This window comes from Belonocnema kinseyi, chromosome 8, assembly GCF_010883055.1.
Source record: "Belonocnema kinseyi isolate 2016_QV_RU_SX_M_011 chromosome 8, B_treatae_v1, whole genome shotgun sequence".
NCBI classification, from domain to species: domain Eukaryota; kingdom Metazoa; phylum Arthropoda; class Insecta; order Hymenoptera; family Cynipidae; genus Belonocnema; species Belonocnema kinseyi.
The window spans coordinates 100,768,104-100,785,149 of NC_046664.1; the positions used below are offsets into that span (position 1 = coordinate 100,768,104).

At 33.8% G+C, this 17,046-nt stretch overlaps 1 protein-coding gene across 4 annotated transcripts in view; it reads left to right on the top strand.

The window, feature by feature from the left end:
- Positions 1-14,642, top strand: part of LOC117177859 (RNA-binding protein Musashi homolog Rbp6) — a 673,300-nt gene extending 658,658 nt beyond the window's left edge. For all 4 annotated transcript variants that reach the window (XM_033368883.1, XM_033368884.1, XM_033368881.1 and 1 more), the window contains one exon: positions 6,971-14,642. The gene's annotated coding sequence lies outside the window, so the exon portion shown is untranslated. The remainder of the gene's footprint in view (positions 1-6,970) is intronic.
- Positions 14,643-17,046: the final 2,404 nt, after the last annotated feature.

Here is a 17,046-nt window from a genome sequence, read left to right on the forward strand (position 1 = left end):
GGGCGCCCAAAAGAGGTCACTACACCAGAAAATGTCGAAAAAATCCATGATATGATGTTGAATGATCCCAAAGTGAAATTGAGAGAGGTAGCTAATACTGTACGCATATCATTGGAACGTGTGGGCAATACCGTGCATTCAGTTTTGGGCATGAAGAAGCTCTGCGCGCGATGGGTGCCGCGTTTGCTCATAGTGGACCAAAAACGAATTCGTGTGACAACTTCCCAGCAGAATTTGGCATTATTTTCGCGTAAGCCGACCAAGTTTTTGCGCCGATTCATAACCATGGATGAAACCTGGATCCACTACTACACTCCTGAGTCGACGCAACGCGCAAAACAATGGGTTCCACCAGGCCAAAGTGCTCCGAAGCGTCCAAAAACGCAACAATGGGTCGGAAAGGTTATATCCTCCGTAATTTGGAATGCACATGGCATAATATTCGTGGACTATCTTGAAAAAGGTAAAACCATAACCGGAGCATACTATTCATCATTATTGGATCGATTGAAAATCGAAATCGCCGAAAAACGACCGCATTTGAAGAAGAAAAAACCGCTTTATCATCAAGACAATGCGCCTGTTCATTCATGCTTAGTTGCACAAGCAAAATTGCATGAAATCGGCTTCGAATTGGTTCCTCAGCCACTATGTTGAAAAATAAAACCGACTTTGGCCAAAAAAACGTCTCCGTGTTTCATTTTTCAGGGACTTATCAGACTGCCTAGTAACACAGAGCCTTCTGGCACTCCTGCTACTACAGGTTTTTCTGTGGAGGTTTCATTATTTATTTCGACTACAAATGTTCTATCAGTTAAATATTCTTTAATAACTTTAATCAGGTATAGCGGTATATTGTATCTATAAAGCTTCACTATGAGCACTTTGTGCCATACAGTATCAAAGGCCTTTTCCATGTCGAGGAATAAGGCACCCGTACTATGTTTCATATTGAACTATAGGCTAATATAATCAGTGATCCGAGTTAGCTGTTGAACTGTCCAGTGGCCTGCTCTGAATCCGAACTGTTCCGGTATAAATTGCTTTCTAACGCGTTCATGATCTTGGAGTCTTTTTAGGATTATTATTTCAAAGATTTTACTAAGAGTGGCTAGCAAGCCGATAGGTATATAGCTCGTTGGTAACGTTTTATCTTTTCCGGATTTGAATATAGGCAAAAATTGTAGCTTTTTTCCAAGCTTTTGGAAAGTAACCCTGCTTTAAACACGCGTTTATTATGTACGTAATTTGGACTATAGCTTTTTTAGGGTGGTATTTAAGTACTAAGTTTTAGATTCCATCTAAGCCAGGGGCTTTTTAAAATTTTGTTATAATTATAGCTCTTTTGATTTCCTTAGGAGTTGCTAGTTGAGTGTTATCTATGCCTGATTCTAGTGTAGTGATTTCATTAAAAAGTTTTTCTATTTTTATATTGTGGTCAGCATCACCTATTTCCCCAGTTAATTTATGCATTTTTTCAAAATGATCTGCCATGATTTCAGTTTTATCTTTATTTTTGAATAATGGGCCATTTGGACTCTGCAATGGTGGGATATACCTTTTTCTTTGCCCTTTTAGAATTCTAGTCATTTTCCATAATGAGTTGTCTTTTGTATTTATATTAGTTAATTTAGTGCCCCAATTCTCATTTTTAAAAGTGAAAATCGTTTCTTGTATTTTTATTCGCTGTGTTTATAATCGGTTTCAGATATTTATTTTTTGTCCTTTGTGATATTCTTCTCAGGGCGTTTCTATGTTTAAACTGATCTATTAAATTTTCCGGGAGATTATTATTAGATTGAACGAGTTTATGTTTTGGGATGTGACACTTTATAGAATAATTTATAATTTATGTCAAATTTTCTACACTATTGTCAATAGATTGCGTATCATTTAGAAGCGAGTTTATTATTAGACTTTTGTTTATCTGTTCTTTAAAGTTTTTCCAATCAGCCTGTTTATAGTTTAGAAAATGAGGAGATTTGCTGTATTCTACTTCTATTTGTTTGTCATTTATTAGCATTAGAACAGGTTTATGATCTGAATCAAGTTCGTCAAGGGCTTTAGTAATTTCCGGGTTATTAAGATTTTTAAGAATGGCTAGATCAACTATACTGGGTCGAGCTTTTAGGTTATAGGGGACAAGAGTGAATTCTTGTGGATAAACTAAGTTGCAAGGATTTCTATCAATGAAGTCATAGATTGTATTTCCATTTTTATTATTGATTATTGCAATAGCAGTTCCAGTTAATATTTTTTGCATTTAAGTCCCCTTCGGCAATTATTTTATTGCTAAGGATAAATAAATGATTTATATCTTTTTTACCAATATTGTTTTTAGAAGCAAAGAGAGCTAGAACGAGAATATTATTATTTAGTTTAATTCCATGCGCTTCTACTGTTTTTAGATTTTTTACTGGCACTTCAATACATGGAATTTCGTTTTTAACGTAGAGGGCTACTCCCCCCGGAGCTCTTTTATCTATTCTATCCTTTCTGTAACATATATATCCCGGGATTCTGACTTTTGAGTAAACCACGTTTCTCCAACAATTAACATATCTACCATATATTGTGGCAGGAAAGTAGGTACTTCGTGTATTTTATTTGGGAGCCCACCTGCGTTCCAGTGGGCAATTTTTAATAAATTTTCGTATCTATTACTAGCCATCGAGTTCAACAGCTAACTCGTGCAGGGCTTGTAGTCTTTCGAAGTCAGTCTTACATGCTAACATTTTGTCTCTAAGTCGAAGGACTATTTTAAAGAGCTTACCTAGATCACAGATTTGGTTGATCTCTTTAAATACGCTTCTTATGTCCTCAATTCCTGGCTCATCGTGCTTTGTAGATTCCCTGATTGGAGGTACGTGTTGATGTTGTTCCACGTTTATGAGGGCCCAGGCGGAGGTAGTAGGTATTTGATGTGGACTTTTGATTTGTGTAGTCTTAGGTAGAACTGGAAAATTCCTCTGCAGATCTCCAATATATTCTTTTACGTTGGTAATTTTCCTCTGTGTCTGTCCTTGCCGTTGCATTCTCGATTGTTGAACCTTTTCCAGATGAAGCTTGTATGCTTCACATCCTGTGAAGTTGGCTGGATATTTTTGCAGTCTGCTGTCAGGTGCTCTTCGGGGCACTTCACACATCTTGGTATAGTATAGCAATGCTGCGTACCATGCCCGAATCTCTGGCACCTACGACATTGAGTGACCATTTTAGTGTTCCTAAAGTGTTCCTGCTTTTATTTTTAAAGCATCCTGCGATTTCGCATTCTTATGGAGAGTTACGAGGTAGAGTGGATTTCGCCATGTTGCTTCTTCCGATTTCTGCTTCATGCCCACGATGTTGTCAACTTTTAATCCTTGTTCCTCGAGACTATGTTTCACGTTTTCTGTAGGAAAATTTCCCAGTCCGTGTATGACTAGATTTTTAGTCTTTTCTCCCCTTGTTGCATAAGTGTGAAATGAGATTCCATTTTTAACTAGAAGGTCTTTTATGCTTTGATGGTCCTCTATACACTCTAGGTATATTGTGGTTATAGTCGATTTTGTATTCTTTTTAACACGTATCTCTCCAGTGGTCACTTCCTGCATAGTGTTAATAAGTATCGCAAAGTCCTCTATTGTATGGTCTAGGATGATTGGTGGTATTTTTCCCTTCGCAGCGTTGCTGCTTTGATCTGTCTTTGTCCATGCGGAGTTAGTTTCCATACTGCTGCGTTCTGCTTCCATAGGTCTCTTTCTTTTGCTCTGGTTTTCGGTAGGAAATTTTTGTGCTTCTTCCTGCTCTGTCTGAGATAGTCAGTGATGTTTGGTTCGCTGCTGTTGACTTTGCAGTAGGGTTTAAAAGTCCGAACGTTTTTGTCAGTCCAGTCCCTGACCATTAACTTCTGATGTTTAGGCATTTTGCCCAAGGTGCAGGACAGGGCTAAATGCCCTTCCGCCCTATGAGAGTGACGTGCGCCACACGCCTTTGCCAAAGTATTCAGGACAGATGCGAGCCAAACACCTTCACCTGCCTGAGAGCACAGTTATTATGAAAAAATGTTCAGTACAGAAGCGAGCCAAACACCTTCATCTGTACTGAACGATTGTCAATCAATCAATACATAATACTAATCAATCAAATCATTGAATTGATCAAGAATTCTAATCGATATCAGTCTGTTCTTCAATCAATCTCTTATTTATCGAATCCAATACTGAATGTTGTTTCTGCCCTGGTTATATGTACACTACGCAAAATTTGTATTGCGAGAGATATCCCGAGAGACCGCGCTGCGATCCAAGCGGTGTGCGGCCGACACTTCCGACTCCCACTCTCCGAGTCTCAACGCGCCAAACAGTCGATTTCTGGCATGGAATAAATTTTTTTTTAGTTTAAAGAATATCCATTTACATTAAAAGATTTTTTTTAATCCAAATAATGTTTGCATTGGTGTTAAGTATCATATTTGTTAGAATGCAGTAAATATTTGTTAAAATGAATGTAATATTCCTTCATCTCAAAAAAATATTTCGTCAATTCAAGTAATTACTTGATTGCAATGATTTTGTCGATTTCTAGTATGGTATAAATATTGTTTTTAGTTTAATAAATAGACATTTGCAGTAAAATAATATATTTTTTAATTTTTATAATTTTTTAGTTGTTATTATTTTGACAGTTCTTAGCATGGAATGAATATTTCTTTAATTGAATGAAAATTCTTTCACCTTAAGTGATCATTTTCTTGACTCAACGAAAATAAATTAATTGATCCAATAATGATTTATTCAATCAACCTAGGTTCTTACATTCTAGGAAATCATTTCTTTGAATTTTTTTCATCCAAATAATATTGAATTAACTGAAGTGAACAATTCATTGACACAAAGAAACAAACAAAAGAAAGGCATTTACTTGAATAAAATACATTTATTTTTAGTGTATACGGTCAAGGTTCGGGCTAGATTCAGACTACCAATGAATTTGTGTATTATTCAGAAAAGTCGAACACAACTGACGGCTAGCATTCCAATAAAAAATCCACCATGTTGACAATTTTTCAGGAGGTATACTAAATGTTTCAAAAAAAATAATTTTAAATTCCGGGAAAAGTACTAAAAGATAAAAGCATATACTTTGAAGATACATCAGTGCTGAATTTTAGCGTGAAAAATCGGGTAACAGGCTTCGAAGTTCCACACATTTGTACTTTTTTTATATTTTTTTAGACAATGATACTTTTTCTGCATTTTTAATATTTAAAGCTACTTTTTTTTACTTTTAGTGGTCAAGTGATTCAAAAAATTAATCTTTCATCACAAATTTCAGTTTTAAAAAACTAGAGAAAATAGTGCCTAAGGAAACTACTCTAACTAAAAAAAGAAAGAAATCAATCAATATGAAAAGGCGCAGTATATATAACATGCATTAGGATGTCCAAAGAAACAAGATGATAGGAATCGAAATTGGAACTAATGTACATTGATGAACGCCTTCAGCTTGCGCGTTAGAAAAATGTACTTTAAAAAGTTATTGTCTGAGAGATAACTTATGTTTCATGGTCCCCTCTTAAACAAAATTTTAATCTATGGGAATGATTATTATGATTGTCTTGTACGGCTGGTCCATCCCTATTTTACTATGCCTTTTAATTCTAAGCACCCGGTCAAAAAGAGGTGTACACTCGGGTCACCCTCGCTACTGAAGTACTATTTAAGTCCTTTAGCATAAGTATACAGTATGTGTCGTCAGACGACTCCACTTCATAGAGTCTGGACCTGTGGAGATTTTGCTTTTACTAAGGTGGGCTTAGAATCAATGTATGAATTAATCACCGTATGAATTCAAGCACAACCAGTGATAACCCACGAATTCATCCGAACTTATTAGAAATAGTTGCATTTACCTGGATGTTTGGCCAAGGGGAGACAAAAACTGCAGAAAAACACAGCCCGGTCGTACGTTGTAGATGTTTTCCTATCCGAATGCTATCCGCGCACAAAATCGCTTGATATCTGGACACTTCCCGAATTAAGATTCACCCTGCAGCTAATGCTTTCAATATAGGAACGATAAAGGAATTTTATTAGACGATTGAGACTTTTCTACTGGTGAAAATGCATTAGAAAAGAGTTTGATACCTAAGCCTGGTAGATCATAAAGGTAAACAGTTGTTCTAAAATCAATCGTTTTCACAATTTTGATTACATATATTTATCAAATTTTTATCTGATGCATTTTTACCAGTAGATATTTATACAGAAATCTTTTTACATAATTAAAAACGAAAAATATTCAGATGCACCGTATTCTTTTGTAAATTGATGTTTTTGGTACCCTATAATACACTACTTTTCCACATAGTTTCAATTTCAATTCCCATCTATTAGTCTATATTTTCAGCATTCCTATGTTTTACACAAACTTTTTAAATAAAAGCTTTAAATACAAATTTTAGGTTTTACTTTCTCCCTCGATGCAGTCTCGATAACAATTATTTGCATACAGAAAGGGGGTCGTGCATATAATACTTCACACGTTTTTTATTTGTTTATATAGCTGTATCCATTTTGGCTTCAAGAAAATTTTATTCTCATTTTTATTTAAACAAAGGAAAAAGGTGCGAGGTATTATGTGCACGACTCCAAGGGATTAAAGAAATTTTCCTTTTAACTACGTTTTTTTTGTAGTATAAGTTTTTTCATCCGACTTTTTATTTAAAAAATAATTTTTGACCATAGAGTACTGCGAAGCCTGGGATTCAAAATTTAATGGTTCAGAGAAAATGGAGGAAGACAATTTTAAATTTGCGAAAAAATTTGCATTTGCTACAATATGTATAGTCCGTTTGGAGCGCCTTCCTTAAAATATTTTTGTCTTTCTAGCGATGTTTTTACATCAAATACATCAGATACAATAGCATTTTTCAACCTAAAAACTCATCCTGAAATGAGATATTGTATTTGAACTGGTTTTTGTTTAGGATGGACGAGAGGGTAGAGCGCAGCATGGTCGACTGATGGCACAACGAGTTACACGAAGGCTTCGAAAATGTAGAAAGATGTGGTCAGACAGAGCTCGGACATAAAGTAGACGAGGGACCGCGACGTGGGCAATCGTTTCCGGTGAAAAGGCTTCATGTTCCGGAAGTGACCGCCAGCGATCAAGTGTGGTCATATGTATAAGAGTCTCGATGAGAGAAAATGGAGCCACGATCGTCGCAGGCATCGCAACCAGAACGTGATTTGTTTCACGAGAAAAGTGAGCAAAAGTAACCATAAAGGCATGCTGAGGAAAAGAGGTTCATTAAAACGAAGACAGCATCAAGACAGTCACAGGAGTCATCAGTGACCGAGATTCCAGACAACCCGACCTCTATATAGTCGAGCCACAGCCGAACCTGCAATTTGGCGCCAGCCCGTTCTCCGACATTATTAAATAATATAATAATTAATTTAATTAATAATTATTATTAATTGCTAAATCAATAAGCGGTTAAGTATATAAAAAAAATATATATATAATAAATGATTGATAATTACTAGATAACGTATGATCTTAGGGTTTAAGCGAAAGGCAGAATACCAATTCACGTACGAACAATTATATGATGGTGATGGTAATGATGATGATGATGGTTATTAATTTATAACTAATCACTACGGCATGCTCACATGCTAAGGAAACGCGTTTGCGCTCGGGAAACCGATGGCGTTGTTTTTTTCACCCCCTGGATAAAAAATGACAAAATTCGGTGAATCGTCCTTTCCTTGGGTCTGCGACACATGCAAAGAAGTTACATTCGTACACACGTTACATGTTTGGTGTGACGTTATTTATATTACTCATCACCGAAAAAAATAACAGATCGAAAATCATCGAGCGTCAAGTCAACGCGAGATTCTTCAATCGGCCAAGACTTGTTATAAAAAGTATTGTTTTCAACCCTCTTGGGTATAGATTATCGACTTGAGGAATAAAGTCACCTCGCGCGATTTGACGCCGGATCTTCGAAATAAGTGGCGAAATAATGGCTGTTGAATCGGCGCGTATAGTTACCTATCGATTACTCGAATTAACCCCATACATATTACGCAGGTTGATTATTACTATTCAATCTTGAGGCTCCTTTTAGGCTGAATTCGCGACCCTTTTTTTTCATTCCTCATCAGTATTTTCTCAACTTAAATGCAGCCTCAAGGTTTCAATTTACAGCGACTGCGATCTCATGCGCTTCTTGCTTTCCAATTTTATGAAAAAAATTAGTTGCAATTAATTTATGATCTTAAGAATTTGCGGAAGCGCATGCGAAAAATTTTGTAGCCAAATCCACTTTCAGGGAAAAACGGGAACAGCTTTTTCAACATTTTAACAATATTTAGACTGCTATTCAACAATTGGATTCTCAATGATAGAAATCTTAATATTGTTTACGGAATTGAGCAGTCTCGGTTTTCCCTGGCATAGAAACCGAAACACAAATTGCTTCGAACGTTTAAACTACACACATTCACACAAGCACGAAAAATAAAGACTCGCACTTAATACTGTTATATACGACTAACGATACATTTAATGTTTTTAAAGACACCAAAATCGTTCTCGTCCGAATGTAAAGAGTGTTATAGTCACGTGACAAATGTTAGCCCACTTGGCAGTTAAGTATTCTGTGTAAAAGAAAAAAAGGAAAAAAAACCTAAAGAGAAAATCTTCGTGCATTGCTGGCCAAGATAAGGTTCTAACGCTACGCACAAAACCGGCATCGAAAAAAATTGGAATACCACGTATATATAATCTTATATTTTGTATTTTTGTCTAGTTGCAAACTTACACTTTTATTCTTAGCAAAATCGAGTCAGCTGGATAAAATCTTGCGAATCTGTTTCAATTCGGTAGATTAGGTTCATTGTATAATTTGTATATTGTCAGGAACGTTTGCGGTGTTTAATCTGTGAGATTATTGAAAATCCGATAACGAAGTTTTGTTGATTCGATATTTATTATCATTATTATTAATCGTAAAATTTTATTACTAATCTTGAAATTATTGATATTATTAAATTTGCGAAAGAGACTAATAATTGAGGTTATTTGTATTATAAGTATTGAATATACGTACAACGGTTATAGTGCGATTATATTGTATTCAACGACAGGGTAAAAAAATTCTCTTTGGGAATCGCCGATTTTTTTCTGCTTGTGAGCATCACTCACACTAATATAAGTCAATTCTTACAATATTTGGAGAGGAATACAAAAATATAAATACTAGTAAATTACGGCAGTTTCGGGTTGGTGAATTAAAAAAAGCGTTTCGCTTTTTGGGCTCAAGATTGATGCTCTCTTGGCAGAAATAAAAATCAGTTGCGTCTCGATTTTAACAGTAATCATTATGAAAATATCTAGTGTGTGTATTGGACCAAACGTGGTATCCAGAAATTAGGTCAAATTTAAATGCCGGAGAACAAATGAGGCAAAGAAGAAATGATTTAATAAATGCTGTAAAGAACAAGGAATGTGAAGAGAGATTTTGCACGAGAAATAATCGAGCGCATTCGACCGCAGGATATAATCTATATAAAGTAATACTCGTAAGGCAATAAGACGAGATTCAAACTACATGAATGTATTTCTTTCAAAAAGCAATACGAGGATATAACACCAGCTCAAGGGAACCGTATAATAATAATAATAATAATAATAATAATAATAATGGAGTTTGACCGAGATACTCAGATAAGGTATGCTTGGAAATAAATAAAAGCATCGAGGAAGTACGACCCAAGATTAGTTAAGCGACTTTTGTTACATCTAGAGGACGCAAGAGACGGTGATACTCAATTATTATAGATATATTTCTGTCAGCTCGAAGGCAGAGGAGATTACAAAGTTTGATTTAAGTACAAAAATTCCTCTGCCTCGCGAAAAAAATACTTCCTTTCTCACAGCGTGTTTTTAAATCCTTTTCCGAGTAGAGCGAAATTTTAATCGCTCGTCACAATGCTTTGAACGAAGGCTAACAATATTTGATACATGTACAGAACCACAGCGGGGATTACGATCAATTATTAATGGATGTAATGGAGGATGAGAACGCAGGAAAGTGAAGCTAGGCAGATGAAAAAAAAGGAAGTGAGAGGGATAGGAAACAAATAATAAAAGTACAGTCCACACGTTTATATAAATATATATATATATATATATAAAATATAAATAAATATGAATATTGAAATATTACATCTATATCTGGCAGAAAAAAAGAGTATATGATTAACGTCTAAGGCGCGAAATAATAATTATGGAGATGAAGAGATATTGATCAATTGTTTTATGCATTTGTATATAATTATTGATGTTTTAAAGCTAATATACTATTGTACTGTAATTTGATCACCGGTCAGGAAGCGCGTGGGGATCGCGAGGGTGGAGCTCGTTTCGTGTTTCAGACAGGTCCGATTTGCTGTGTTTTTTTACGAAAAAAAATTATTTAAGGGATTATAGAACAAACACGATATTGGCCGCTCGCTTTCGAGTCCCACCCCTCCGCGCGTTGCTATATATATACATACACATATACATAAATAATGACAGTATATATATATATAAATATATACATAAAAAGGAGGAAAACCCGACATATTACTATATATAAATATTATAAATAAATAGATATATATATATTATAAATAAATAATGACGATAAAGAAAGAATATCCACGGGAAAAAGACCGTGCGAGGGAGGGATGCAGAGATTTCACAAAAGGTGAATAATTAATTAATTCTATTAATTAATTAATAAGTAACTTATTAGCGATTACCATTCCGAGGTGAGTTGTTGATTAGTCGAGGAATGAAGGATTCCGCCAAGAGGGTTTACTCTCATTGTTTTAATTTCCATACCAATGCATACATCGATTATTGTTTGAATTCTTTTATAATAATTGAAAATTGAACGATTCTTCGTTTGGTGAAGGGAAACAAATTTAATCAAGGTTTAACCTTATTTTTTGTGAATCGTTTGGTATCGATATTTTAATTTATGCAAAGAGGCGGAACGGAAAACGGGGAATCGTTCGCATTTTGCTAGAAGATGCAGATGCACATTGCACAATTACACGCATACACATACACGTGTAGATTCAAATTCATTCAGAGGGTAATGCGCAGGAGATAGAATTTCAAGGAAAAGTATTTCGAGGGAATCTCATGTTTTTATATTCAGTTGAAAAATCTAGAAGTCAATTTTTAATCAAGTGGAGATCAAGGTAAATGTTGATGGTGAAGAAGATTCGGCTGTCATCTTCCAGAAACCAGTTAGAGAAATCCTGTAAAAAGTTAAAGAGCCTAATTTTCTCTATGAGGGTTCTATTAATGTAAGAAAGACCTAAGGATCGACGACAGAATAGCAAAAGTTCATCCAAGGATTATTGTCTTCGATTTAAGATTATCTTGAATTTAAAATCATCTTCAATTAACGTAAAATGAGAACCTAGACGAGGAGATACGATATTTTTATGTATCTTACGATAATCGATGTTAGCTAGAAGTCTGTGTTAAGTTAATCTAAAAAAATCGATCAACTTTTATAAATGCCAAATAATGCTTTGCCAAGTTTTTACATTTTGAGCAAGAGATTCAGTGTGTACTTTAACCTCGACTTGATTCCAACGATTCACTCGTGTCAATCGCTCGCACGATTAATACGTGTTATACGATATTTCCTTCTATCGAGTCTGTTGTTAGAAAGTCTAGTTTAGCGATCTTTGTCAGCGAACAATAGAGCGTTATTCTTTTGTTTTTGTCGGTCGATTTTGGAGCTCGTCAAAAGCTACCTGCTAATTTAAAAAAAGTAGAGATGCTCTTTTTATTGCGACGTGATCCAAAGTGACAACGAAAGAAAGGATTTAAAGACCGAGCACGAAGAACAAGAGAAAGGACGGCTTAGGTAGATAGACAATTTTTTGAGAATTTTTCGAGCGCGTTTTACTTTTTGTACATCAAAAAAAAAGCGCCGAATACGCTTTTGCGACGAATGCGATCGTACAATATCTGATCCAATTTTCATCTCTGAGTGAAGAAAAAAAATACCTGTATTGTTTTTTATTGAAGTTGTGACAACTTTTTTTTCTGGGCTGAGAGTTTGAAATTGGAGGTCAGATCCTCTAACTGTGTTTTCTTTTTTGTTTTTATGTCTGTTGAGTTATTACTATTATTATTGTATTTTAATTCTTATTATAATTACTATAATTACTATTGTATTACATTTGTCATTATGCCGTTATTATTCTGTACATCTTAAAAAGATTAGGGTTTATTGTTTGTTCACTCACTGTAAGAGTACCGCTCACGTTTATCGAACCGCGACTGCGAGCCTCTTTAAACCACGAAACTAAAGTGGGGAAGCGCTACAACTCTTACAGAATATCTGCAAATTAATATATTAAAAGTTAGTAACTTGAAACAAAATTTTCTGAAGTAATTTATCGTGAAAAAATTTATCTTTATTTCATGAAGAGGTAGTTTAAAATAAAAGCCAAATGAGGTTTAATATATTCTCTACGCTTCCCTGCTTTAAACTATCTGGTGTAAAGAGGCTCTTTTTTGTCTTCGACTTTCCCCCTCATTCTCTCTCTCACTCTCACTCGCTCTTTCCAACCTTTCTCTCTCCCTTTTCTCTCAGACATACAATTTCTCTCTCTTTCTCTCTCGTTTTCCCGCGATTTGACATTAAAATCGTGAATTAACAAGAAGACAAAAGCCGATTTCAGCGCCTTGTTTCAAAATTCGAATGCAAGTCCAACTGTGGCTCATTTTTAGCTTGCGTTTAAGTGATTTCGAACTGCAGTCCGAATTAAGAACAAGGTCGCTGCTTTGGCTCAAAAAAGACTCGGAGCTGAATTGCGGTATCGCGAAACGTGAGTTCGTGTAGACATTTCGATACGCGCAAATAGCCATAGCGTCATACCGTATGTATATATTTACACGACAAAATATATATGCACACAATTACACTATATAAGCATACAATGATGTATTCGCGCTTTAATTATGTATACCCAACGAACCTTTACTTTAATCGTTCTTTCATTGATTAACGCGAACCGAACAATATCGATAAGACCGTTACACTCTGTGAAGCACTTAATAGTTAAGAAAAAAAAATTATTAACCGGCTTGCTTAACAAATTGCTCTACTATGATAATATATTAATTTGCGAATGCGATTTTTTATATTTGAAAGTTGTCCTCTGATTCTGTGGAGAAGAGTTCAATTAGCAGTTTAATAAATTTCAAAATGGTTATTAAAATAATGGTATTACTATTTCTTAAATATTCCCTTACGATATTGTCCATTAATTTAATTTCGGACTTAAATTTATGTCTTTATATAATTAGAGTTCTCATTGTGGAAAAGGTGGGCTGGAAAAAGTGTTTCGTTTGACTAATTGTAAATCATAGCAATATGTTAATTATTTCTAATAGAGATCTCTAAGTTATTTCTAATTTGCGCGAGAATTTATTGGCGTCTCGTGTCCTTAGTTATTCATCTCCTTGCTCAAAAGCAAAAGTCCGAAAGGCCAGTGAAATTCAATAGTCAATTAATAGGCAAGGCTTAAAATGTATCGCATCATGCGCTCAAATTCAATATTACAGCTTTGCAAAATAGCAAGAGGTTTGAGAATTGATCGAAACTTTCTTTAGGGTGCGAGAAGTAGTAACCATTGGGCGAGGACAAGTCTATATTTTTGCGTAAGTCTTATTCAATTTTGACTTTTACATATCAAGATGATCTGTGAGATCTAAAACTTTCATATACGTAATCAACTTGGACAAACTGGTTCTGATTTCTATTATTTTTCTCAAGTTACTTTATGAAATAAAACCGAAATTATTCCTGAGCAGGAGACAAGTTGTCGAAATCAGCGTCACTAGACATCTTTGCTTATGTTAGAAGTATACCACTCTTTTATTTTGCTATATATATATATATATATATATATATATATATGTCTGTACGCATGTATATATGTGTGTATTTTTTATTTCGAGGATTTATTTTCAAACTTGTAAGACACGGAAATTTCCGTACCGGAGATAATGCAAGATTGAAAATGTTCGAATTAAAAAATATTCAAGTAGAATATAATAGAAATTAAAACCTTATGAACTTGAATTAAATTAACCTTGAATTGTTTCCCAGAAAGGAATCTGAATTTTATAAGTAAAAGTAAAATATTTGACACAACTGTGATGAAAGTAACTATTTTCCTACATTTAACCGAAAAGTTTTCTTTACATGAGACGCTTTTTCGACAATTTTGTTCACAACCTGAAGCAAGCAGGAAGTAAAAAAGCACAAAAAGCGTATGTGTGACATTCGAGATATCCTGTATTTTTTATTATGTAAAAATCGTAGGAGTGAAGAATTTCCACTTGAGTGTAACGCGGATGAGAAAGAATCCGGCGACGAGAAAGTGAATGACGTTGTAGCAAGGGTCGAGTGTTATAATGGATGTGAAAGAAAGGGTAGAAACGATTCGAGGGTGCAGAGTATAATGTATCTCAGAAGCGGAAGTCTCACGAGTTTCCGTCACTGAAGTCGAGCGCCATTTAATATGGAATGAAAATGGTCTCCCAAAAAAAAAAAAAAAAAAGATACATAAGAAGTAGTCAGTGATTTAAAAAAAAGAGCAGAAAGGAAAATTAAAAAAAAGGTTAGAAAAAATGTCGAGAACAAAAATTAAAATAGAAAAAAATTGCAAGTGGAAGAGAGAATAGAAAAATAAGAGTAGAAAAGGTGAGAAATGAGGGGAACAGAAAGGGCAGGAAAAAAGGGAAGAATGATGAGAACTGAACGAACGAAATTTTAAATATGACAAGCAATAAATAAGCCATTCTTAATTCCATTACTTATTAAGTGATGCTTACGCAAAATTCATTCAGAAAAATCATAAAAAATATCCATTTTACATCTTCTTACTAATCGTAAAGATACAATACGTATAGCGCATATTAAATTTATCCGATTATGTATTGATTAATGGAAATATACAATAAAAAAAAGATAACAAACAAGCAAGAAGAAGGTATAATCTAAATCTAAGTACGTAAAGTTTCAATTTTACACTAATGATAATAATGACATAACGATAAGGATATATAAGATATATGATGATTTATAATAATTATAATACTGTACAGCGTATTTATGAAGGCCTGCTTTTTAAAAGTCGACGAGAGTCTAGCGTCGAGAAAGAAGTTTGTGCTAAAATGGCAAAGAATCCGAGATAAAAAAAGCCTTTTGATAATTTGAATATATCATAATTTGTCAGACAACGATCACATCGCAGCCAATCGAATTTCAAAGGGATTTTTAAAACCTATCTAATAATCACACTTATAAGCATACTACTATAGCGAAGTATGACACTTATTATTCTAACGATTATTATTTTATTCATCCAGAGTATTGGAAATAAATATGATAATAATTTTTTGTATGATAATAATTATTATTATCATAAGGATAATTTTTACTCGATGACATTTAAGCTTTCTCGACGCACGACCCATTCGCAAAAGACACTGGCCATGCTACGATGGATGTTTTGTAAGAGAATGAAAAATGATTTGTTCTACGTCGATTGCGGAGAATTGATTCAGCTTCCGATTGCCCGGAAGCGCTCTCCACAATTCGAAAGACGGTAAAAATCAAGTTAATATCCGTAAAAAAGTCATCGGTACTCTGGAATTATATGAAGAAAAAAATTGAGCGAACGGAAGTGAGAGGGAGAGAGAGAGAGAGAAAAAATTTTGAGATTATGCGGAAGCTCCGATAAAATAGAATTACCGCCGTATAGCAAATGCGAGAAGAGCCGATAATTTAATTAGTTGTGTATGTATACAGACGAAAAATAAATATAATATTGCGATTATAAATATAACACTAATATACAAAAGTAACAATATTGTACCCCTCTGTACATATAAATATATGATAACAACAATAATTACCATATGATTTATTATATATATATATATACACACACATATAAAATATATATCTAATGAACTCATATTATTATGTTTATTATTGTTTCAATTATTGATTATTGATGATGCTGATGCAGACGATGATGGTAAATATTATTATTATTACGATAATATTAATAACATTTAAGAAAAGGTTCACAACGTGCCGTGTGTATGTGGGAATAAAATATATAATATAATGGACATTGTTCAATTCAATCTTAACGTCTTAATTATTATTATTTTTTACTTATCCCTGCTTCCTGAGAAATATTATCTATAGTTTTTATATTAGATAAGATAATAATTTTTTCGTTTTTACATATTTTTAGTAAAAATTTTGGTTGAAAAAATTTTAATTTAAAGAAAGTTAAAATGTTTTTTTTAATATTTTCCAATCATTGGTATCCATTTGTTACCATAACTGCTAATTTTTTCAAGGAAACGCGTTACCGTTAACCTTTGCTGCAAACAGTACCGCGTTATCTTGGCGTAACTTTTTATTTCATAAAATTTGTAACTGTTTTTACTTTACACTATTATAAATTCTAAATCGCAAAACTTGTATAAAATTTTATTTTCCTTTGATTAAAACCAGTTTCTCAAAAAGTTCTTCACTCGAACGAAATAATTTAGGAAGTTTAGTTTTCGAATTTTTCTTGTGAACGAAGTAAGAAATCACATGTTACAATTTTTCTGCACATATCTTTCGTTGTTTCCGGAAAACATAGAATGATTTAAGTAAAAAAATTATATAATATTATTATCATTTTATATTATATTATCTGTAACTTCATGACAATTTGGTTTTTCTCAAATTAAAAATATGCATGTCGACTAATTTCTTCTGAAAAGAAACATTATATTTCGCCGCTGAGCGATTCAGCTACTTAAAGTGTAGAATCTGCCTGATTATAAATGAATTCGATCAATATATCAATCTTAATTATGTGATTTTTTTCAAGTTTTTGTATGACGGAGAAAATTATGAAGAACTTTTAGTGCAATATTTATACATTCACATCG